The sequence below is a fragment of the Fopius arisanus genome, unplaced genomic scaffold (assembly GCF_000806365.1).
Source record: "Fopius arisanus strain USDA-PBARC FA_bdor unplaced genomic scaffold, ASM80636v1 scaffold00251, whole genome shotgun sequence".
In the NCBI taxonomy this organism is placed as follows: domain Eukaryota; kingdom Metazoa; phylum Arthropoda; class Insecta; order Hymenoptera; family Braconidae; genus Fopius; species Fopius arisanus.
Window position 1 is genome coordinate 37,005 of NW_011887990.1, and position 9,251 is coordinate 46,255.

Consider the following 9,251-nt stretch of genomic DNA (forward strand, 5'->3'; position numbering starts at 1 on the left):
CCAGAATGGCAACAGGGGACTTACGGGAACAGTGCTCTCCACCCAAGTCGGGGACAGCCAGAGGTGGAGAGGAACGGGGAAATGGGTTCAAAAGACCCTGATCTGATGGAGGCACTCCGCCGGAAGACGCTGCAACCCGAAAAAAACAAAGGGTAAGGGCAGGCCTTGGAGCAACCTCGTTCGGGATGGCGGCGAGGGGTGGCGGCAAGGTAGCAATTATACCAAGCGGCTACCCTGAGCCGTCCCTGACAGAGGCACAGGCCAATCTCGTCCAGGACAAGCTGGAGGAACTCATCTTCGGGGGTGATGTCGAAGGGCATCCCCCAGGTTTTGAGGGCCAGCGCTACGGCCAGGGCGTGCTTTGGGTGACGTGCACCGACGGCCGGTCGAAAGACTGGCTGAAGGGTGCGGTGCCCAAACTAGCGCCCTGGGAAGGGACCTCCCTCACAGTAATGGAGAAGGATGCGCTCCCAAAACTGGTCCGCGTAACGGCCTTTATCCCTGACAACCCAGTGGGCACGAATGTTGCGCTGGACCGCCTAAGTAAGCAGAAACCGGGCCTTACCACTGAGAGGTGGAGGGTTTGGGGCTGCTGCGAAGGCAAAAACGGCGGCCTAAACCTGGTGCTGGGGGTGGACCTCCGGTCCCTTGAGGTCCTTAAGGGATTAGGTTGGGCCCGTTCTACGGCTTGACACGAGCTCGTTTTTACGAGCGTCGGAAAAAGTCGGACGAGCGGGAAACAGCACCCGTGAGGACAGAGTGCCACTAAGAGGATGGGTAGGATCGAGGGGACTGAGATTCCTCAAAATCCAGTGGTCCCCCCGACACCCGGAACATCAACCCCGGGGGGGGGGATGGGCACGGGATCCGGCGAGAGCCTTGGGGACCCCGCCAGTCCCTCAACTGGGAAAGAGAAGACAGCGCCCCAAAGGGCAGAAGGGATGGCCTGCACCGGCGAGGGGGGGCCCGGCGGGGGTTGCGGGAGGGTCTCAACCGACCCTCTTGTGGGCCTTGACGGGTACCCCTGGCCGGGACAGGCCAGAGAAGGGCGGCCCTGGCACGCCCAGTAGGTCTCTGACCTGGTCTCTGGTCTCTGGGTACCTTAACCCCAAGTAAGGGAGCTTCGATGACCTCTGGACATGTACGGCGGGGAGCGGATAGCAAGGTAGGGGCTGTCATTGCCCCAACCCTTGTCCAATGCTCCCAGATTGACCTGCAACACTGCAAAGCGGCGACGGCTCTCCTGAGTCGCAGCCAAGTGGTGGAGCAGACAGACATATGCCTCATCCAAGAACCCTGGGTGACAGGGGGCATGGCAAGAGGACTTGACCTCAGGGGTAATAAGCTTTTCTTCGCACAGGGGGAACCAGAACCCAGGACTTGCACCTCCCTTAAAAGAGCTTGTAATGCCAGGAGAATGGTAAACTTCTGTCACAGGGACTTTGTCGCGACGACGGAGGGCCTGTGGGGGGAGGGCGGATACGAAGACATTGTCTTCTGCTCTGCCTACTTGCCGTTTGACTCGGCGTTGCCGCCGCCCACGGAGGAACTGAAGAAGCTGGTTCGCTACTGTAAAAGCAATGGGCTGCCACTCATCGTGGGCGACGCAAACGCGCAGAACGTGGTTTGTGGCAGTGAGAACAACAACGGCAGAGGCATATCCCTCTTGGAATACCTGGCAGACGTGGACCTGGAGATCCTGAACAGGGGATCCAGTTCCACGTTCGTCACTTCTCGCTGCCAATCTGTCATCGACATCACGCTGTGTGACAGGAGGCTAGCGAAACGGTACGTTGACTGGGGGTGGACCGGAAGGATACACTATCCGATCACATACGCATCAAATTCAGCATTGAAGGCAGAGCCGGTTACAGGGTCCCGCAGGCAGGAACCCCAGGACTACCGACTCTTCTAAAGAGGAGCTGGAGGCAAGGTAGCGGGAACGGCGGTTGAGGCCCAGCAACGTGCGCAGATTAGAGGATGAAGTGGACACAATCCACGACGCCCTGATCGGCGCCATCCACAAGGCATGCCCGATAAAAGCGAGCAGGCAGGGGCAAAAAGTGGTATGGTGGCGCCGTGAACTGAATAGACTCAGAGTGCTGTCCAGGAGACTCTGGAACCATGTCTACAAAACTAAGAGTCATGAGGACTGGACTCAGTACCGAAATGCGCAGAGGGAGTACAAAAGACTCATCAAAAAATCAAAGGAAGCCGCCTGAAAGGAATTCTGTGATGACCTGGAGGCCCTACCACAGGTAGCCAGGCTTCGCAGGATTTTTTCAGGGAGACCAACACAAGGGCTGGGGGGGATCATACTCCCTAACGGAGAGATCATCACACAGCCCAGCGACATCCTGGAACATCTGATCCAAGTGCACTTCCCGGACTCTAATTTACAGATGGGGGACTCGCGCACGGGGACGGTTCTGGAGCAAATAGAGAGGGGTGGCCAATACTGGCGCCTAGCCTCGCAAATAATTACGATGGAGGGCCTGAGGTGGGCTGTGGACTCCTTCGACATGTGTAAGAGCCCGGGCCCCGACGGGATATATCCGGCGCTTCCGCAGAGGGGGGGTCCGCAGCTCCTGCACAGGCTGCTGCCAATACTAAGAGCAAGCCTTGCTCTTGGGCACGTGCCCTACAAATGGCGGGAGGTCAGGGTTGTCTTTATCCCCAAACCGGGTAAGTGCAGCTATGATAACGCCAAATCCTTCAGGCCTATCAGTCTGAGCTCTTTCCTCCTAAAAACACTGGAGAGGCTCGTTGACAGGCACATCAAAATTGGAGCTCTGAGGACGAATCCGATCAGCCTCTCTCAGCACGCTTACCAGGTCGGCAGGTCAACGGAGACTGCCCTGCACCGCCTGGTGGGCAAGAGGGAAGGTGCCAAAGCAAGAAAGGAGGCCACGCTCGGTGTCTTCTTTGACATCGAGGGGGCTTTCGACAACACTTCCTCCAGCACCATCGAGAAAGCAGCAGCATCGTTCGGCATCGAACAGCCCATTAGTAGATGAATAGCTGCTATGTTCCGAACAAGAGCGGTCTCCCCCTCCCTGGGCGACAGCACGGTCGGGGCGTTCGCGGGATGGGGCTGCCCGCAGCGGGGGGTTATCTCTCCCCTGTTGTGGCTCCTCGTTATGAACGGGCTCCTGGCTGGGCTGGAAGAGCTAGGGGTGGAGGCGATAGGCTATGCACACGACGTAGCGCTGCTTGTGTCCAGTAAGGACGGCGGTACGCTATCTTTTAAAATGCAAAATGCACTAGATCACGTACAGCGATGGTGCACATCAAATGGCCTTAAGGTTAACCCCGGAAAGACCGAGATGGTGCTCTTCACTGGCAAGAGGAGATTGGTGGTTAAACCCCCTTCTATCTATAACACAGTACTGAGCTTCTCAGAGGACGTAAAGTACCTGGGTCTATGGATCGACAAAAGACTCAGCTGGAAAAAGCACATCAACATGCAAACCAGCAAAGTCACAAGGACATACTGGGCCTGCAGAAGGATGCTTGGAAGCACGTTGGGGCTAAGACCTAAGGTCGTAAGATGGATCTATACAGCCATCATGCTCCCACAACTAACCTATGCAGCTGTTGCCTGGTGGCCGGCCATGAACAAGGCCTGCCACAGGAAAACGGTGGATAGACTGGAGAGGCTTGCTCTGCTGGGAATGACGGGGGCGCTCAGAACGACTCCGACCTCGGCATTGGAAGCGCTACTCTTCATGCAGCCGCCACAACTCATCATAAGAGATGTGGCGCTGTCAACAGCAGCCAGGCTGAAACTAACTGGTACCTGGAGGGAAGCCAAGAAGGGACATGCTTTGCTGCTCACGGAGGACAGGGTGCTCCTTGGCTCGCTGTCCAAAGGGGAAGACGCATGCAGAACTGAATGGCACCCTCACAAGAGGTTCAAGGTTAACCTAAGCACTGCGGACACACAGGCCTGGGTGGACTCTAAATCATCGCCACCTCACGGGCTAGTCTGGTACACGGACGGCTCCGAGATGTGCGGCCGAGCGGGAGCATGAGTGTGGTCCAATCGACCCTCCGTTGAGAAGGCCCTTGGACTGGACCCACTCGCCACCCCGCTTCAAACAAAATTAGCTGCCTTGAGAGCCTGCGCCAGAATCATACTGGCCAGGCAGGACAAGGGCAAGGTAATACACATCTACTCGGATAGCAGGCGGGCGCTGGGGGCCCAACTTAAACACGAGAGTGGCTCCAGATTGGTAAACGACTGCATAGAGTTGATGGATAAAGTTGCAACCTGCAACAAATTAAAGGTGTCCTGGATACCAGGTCACGCCGGCATACTTGGCGATGAAAAAGACGATATGCTGGCCAAACAGGGATGTCAGGCAATGGCGCCGGTGGATGAAGACCACGTTGGCCTTCATTCAGATTACATAAAGGAAATAATCCAAAAGCGCGCGGACAGGTGAGTGGTGGAGAGATGGAGCTCAGGAATGGGCGCCAGACACACCAGATTCCTTCTCCGGGAACCGTCCAGGAAACTGGCTGACGAGCTCGTGTCCCTGAGCAGGGTAAAGCTGCGAGCCCTTTTAGGGCTTATCACGGGACACTGGCCGTTAGCTGCCTACCTGGCGAGAATCGGCACGGGAGATGACCCTCTTTGCACGAGATGCGGTTTGGTGGAGGAGCACCCCCACCATCTCAGTACGAAATGCAGTGGTCTTGATGAACTCCGTTTGGATACCTTTGAGACCACCTGCCTTAAAGATCTTTCCGTCGACAGGGACGGCTTCAAGGGACTCTACGAATTCGCACGTGGGGCACAGATGCTGACACCTCTCGACTAGACGGCAAGGCGCAAGGCTAATTGTGTACTCCTCCTTTCGAGGACCGTCTATAGTTAAATAAGTCAAAAAAAATAAGTCAAATATATGAAGTAGAGCATGGTTTTTGGCATACATTTGTCATTTCGATTTTCGGTCTATATACCGATATTTGTTCGTGGCAAATGAATGAGTCTAATGGTCGCTGTTGACATTCGTGGCTTTCAGCATACAGAAGCTGATAGTTTTCAGTATTACCATCAACTTCCTTGAATGGATTGTATTTTTTATATTTACTTCTCTTCGTTTCCTATGAAATACTGATACAATTCATCAACAGCTATTTGAGTTTTATGATGAAGGAGAGTGGTCAGTTTTTTCTGCCATAGCAAACAGTGGTTTACTATAGCTGCCTTCAGGTAGTCAGAATCAATGGCCAAAAAATGCACAGTTGTAACTGTCTCTAGCATTTTTACGTTATTCGCAACTTCAGTGTATCGTCCAATATCGGCATCAAATGAAGCTACTGTAGGATTGAGCTTGTCATATCTGCAATTTAACTTCAAATATGAGATTATTGACATTCAAATGACAAGAGTAATATTGATCAATCAGGCATGATACGAACCGCGTTATGAACATATCTTTGTCAACTTCCCATAAGTCTGCGAATGATTCCCAAGATATGAGGTACTGTTCAATATATTGAAAACAATACAAGACTTCATTGTTCAGTTGCTCTTGAAGGTGATGGAAACATTGATCGTGAATGATGGTGTCATGGAAATTTTTCACGCTTTCTCCAGCAGAAAAAAATAAATCTCTTAATCTTGCCATGTTTTGTTTGAATGGTTCGAAAAGATCATCAGTTAAGTTTCCGACGGTCTTGCTGATTACATACAGAGGAGGTGTGAATGCAATCTGCAAAAATATACATAGTTGCTATATTCTGTCGAGACTGCAAATAGAATATCACGACACCGAAAGTCTATCAACGATGACGGTCATATATAGGGAATAGTAAAATGAATCAAGAATTGATATACAAAGTTACAATGAACATATATCAGACTAAATGGTAAACATCGACTTCACATGGGAGATCATTATGTGTAAAGTTCCGCCACTGACAGGGTATCAGCAAAGGGAATGCTTATAAACAATGGTGAATGTGGATGTCGGTTATCCACTTGCGATCCTCGATTTTTTTTTAATTTTATGAGCATAGCTGACATTCCGACCTACTTATACTAACGGTAGGTGCTGCTAGTCAGTTAGTGGGGACTGATGTTCGCACGACTGAGTGACGATGCATCCATTTTTTCTTTCGGTGCTTTTTTCACATTTCATTACTCTAGTAATTTCCATTTTCTGCTGAAAGTCTATAAAATTTTTCGATAGCTTCTACCAAGCCTTGGTCTACTGTAGCTCTATCGCTAATCTAGCAATGAAATTACCAAGTGGGCTTGGAATATGAGACACGTAGGTCAGCGTCACTGACTCAAATTCAAATTTTTGAAATGCTGGAGTCGGCATGCTAGGCCACCCTCGCGGACCACTCGATAGGGTGGAATCGAGTTGTGCACTGAGTCGATAGGTGTTCGAGATTGAGTCGATGGTAATGTGGATCCACATTAGTATCGACTCAATCTCGAACACCTATCGACTCAGTGCACAACTCGATTCACTCGATCGAGGGCCTACCGAGTAGTTCTCGAATGGTCCGCCAGGGCAGTTCTGGATTGCTCACCCAACAGCGTCCTGACTCTACCAGCAGTGTGAAAGGTTCCGGAATAATGGCCGCAGGATCGCGGCAGTTTTGAGAATGATGACGTCATCGATGAGCCGATGAAATTTAGGGATTGATTTGCATGGTGGGAGTATCTTATAATTCATGTTAGGACTTGAGTGAAATATGATAGACTCAAGTCCGTTTGAAACATGTATGGAAATGAATAGTGTCAGGAGCCATTCACATCCTCGTATAAAAATCACATCACGTTTAATAATATTCTTAAGTATTCAAGATTATTTCATGGTGGTTACTATCAGGGATGGGGAGTAATGATGAAGTCAGCTGCGTACACCAAACCCAGCATCAATCGTCAATTAGCTACCGGTATAGTCGATGATTTTAATAGTTGAGTTATGATGCGTACGGGTCTCAACATCCACATTACGAATTCATCGGAAAAGAATTGAGATCCAGCGTTCGGCTAAAATGAGCCCGCTTCTCCAGCCTCCATATGGATGGAATGAACTTCAGAAAACATACCCCATGACGACCAAGTAATTTATTAATCATCACCCTTCAATCTAGTGGCAAGACGGAGTCATACGATATAATGCAATTCAAAATGCAATTATCTAAGTCATGAAAGCGGTACAAGTTTCTTTAGCGATCGGATTTCAGAAGACAAAATAGATGAAACGTTATATTGATAAGATAATGAAAAAGTTGATTCACTTGGGGCTATTGGAAAGCCAAGAATGCATTCAGCTCTAGTTAGAATAATTACCAAAAGCATAGCCTAATCGAGAATTGCTCTTGTGCCTTTTAAAATTATAGAATGGTAGTGAAATGGCCGACGAGATATTTTCATTCGACATTGGTTCCAACCAGTGGATTCATGGACTGGGTAGAACATATCAAAATATCATCAGCAGTAGTCGTCTATTTTTTGCGAAGATGCTTTCTGAAAATTGTATGGCAACACGTTGATGAGTTATGGCAGACATTGGCAGAAATTCAAAGGATAAGTGAAATTCAGTACCCTAAATGATATCGACATTATCCAAGATCGATTAATGACGGTGAAAAGGTGGATGAGCCCCATACTGCTGATGAGAAATTGTTTCGTTTATTAATTATCGGTTTTAATGATTTTATCATTGCGATTATATTCGGGTCTGATTATTATCCGATGAACGCTATTTCAGTAGAATCAAGGGCATTTGGGAGTCGACGTATAAGAATTTTGGTGTGAGTGAAGTTTGAGAACAATGCGTCCGATGAATGAGTCGCAAGGCAAACTGATTTTGGACCAGAGTTCTACGCCCAACGTTATATACCCTTCCTACGAGCTTTTGTTGCAAATAAATAAATTGTTGAGTTACGGATTTGAACGAATTCAAGGAAGCTGACGATAGTTGAAGATATAAGAGTGGATTTTAACGAAACCACGATTATTGGAAGGGCGAATTGAAAACTAGCAGAAAAAAATCCACTTGCCCTTTTCCTTCCGTGTTCCACTAAGAAGTCATCGCTAATATATTGTAACCTGGTATTTTGATTTCATCGATCGTTCGTCGGTGTTTTGAAATTCTAAACGAAAAGTGTCACAATTGTGGAGGCGAGAATCAAAATTAATTAGGCATTATGGACCTTTCTAATTTGTTATTGATTATTTGCTGTGTAGTGGGGCATTGCGCCGTTCACCATTCATCGTTAACTGGACGCTATATCTATGGAAGATTTATGATGGGAGCCCTATTTCCAACTCGCGGAAGTTGTGGATAACGAGATGGTGAGAACAGCGTTTTAAACGGCCCGCATTGGACTTTGATTCATTTGCAAGACTAAATAACTACGCCTGTATCGAGGAGTTGGCCATTTGAAGGCTCAGAAAAAAAATTTTTGTCTGTAAAGTGGAACTAATTAGCAAACTTGAGATGCCACGAATTATTTACCATAAGTTGTTAATTGATTCAAGATTTGTCAGAAGGTTCTAGGTATTGACAACGGATACGCCTCCTCTGTACTGGCAGGATTACGCTGCGGTGTTAATTTTTCTTGGGTATCCTTTTAATGTGAGCTACGTTTTTTGATTGTAAGAGAGAATTAAAAAAATAAAAGGTATTTACCATACGCATAAGATTGCCTCGCCGATAAGGTGATCTCCCCGAGTGCAATACCCCGTTATCCCGTCTAGTGACACTCATTTTAATGAAAGGTATTACGCATAAGATTGCCGACTCATCTTCAAGAAAATCAAGGATGATTCTCAAACGGTTAATTTTTTGCAAAGGCCATAAGACTGACAAACTCTCCTTCATCCAGATTATCTTTCCCAGAATCTACATATTCAGATACTTGTTTGGTCATGACATTATGGATTTTGCAATAAAGAGTACCATCAAATAAGGTCTCAATAAATGCATCTCTTCGTATTGTCTGGACAAGATGTGTTCTTCCATCGGTGCTCCATCTATTTCCGTATATTAGTGAAACTCCAATCAACGTCAGTTCATCAACGTCAGTCAGAACACTGTGAATATTCCCCACATAACATGCAGATGATCGATGATCGAGATACGCGGTAGCGTATTGGTCAAGTAAAAATCTTATCTCTATTCAACAAACGAGGCCGAGAGCTACCGTGTATCTATACACGACACAACTAGCGCTTCCACTATTTCCAAATCGTATTCAATCCATAAGATATAAAC